The sequence below is a fragment of the Geospiza fortis genome, unplaced genomic scaffold, assembly GCF_000277835.1.
Source record: "Geospiza fortis unplaced genomic scaffold, GeoFor_1.0 scaffold432, whole genome shotgun sequence".
In the NCBI taxonomy this organism is placed as follows: domain Eukaryota; kingdom Metazoa; phylum Chordata; class Aves; order Passeriformes; family Thraupidae; genus Geospiza; species Geospiza fortis.
The window spans coordinates 1,219,951-1,220,433 of NW_005054436.1; positions in this window are offsets into that span (position 1 = coordinate 1,219,951).

Genomic DNA, 483 nt, shown 5'->3' on the forward strand with positions numbered 1-483 from the left:
GTACATGGCGGGGCGGGGAGAGCCCCGGGGGCACAGAGGGAGGGGCACAGCAGCACACCCGGGCTGAGCAAAGCTGCTCCTTCCAGCTGCACCGGGAGCCAAACCCGGGGTGCAGGGACCCCCCCTCCCCGAGCCAGCCCAAGCCCACAGGGAAGGACGAGTAGCAGCAAGAGAAGACATTGAAGACGGGGCCGGTGGCTCCGTGAGTGTAAACGAAGCTTTGGAGCTCCGAGGGTGCAGAGCTGGGCTGGGAGGAGGGGGAGGTGCCTCTGGGATGGAGATTGTAAAAGCAACAAGAGGAGGAGGAGCAGGAGGAAGGAGGTGATTTTCCCAGGAGGGCAGAGCTGCCCCGATGGCTGAGGGGAGTGTGCGTGTGTGACAGGCGGGGCCGTGCGGGAGGTGCGGGAGCTGCACTGACCCTCCCCGCCGGCCCCGGGCAGCCTTTGGCGGTGCCGGCCCAGGGCAGAGCCCGCCCCGGGGCCT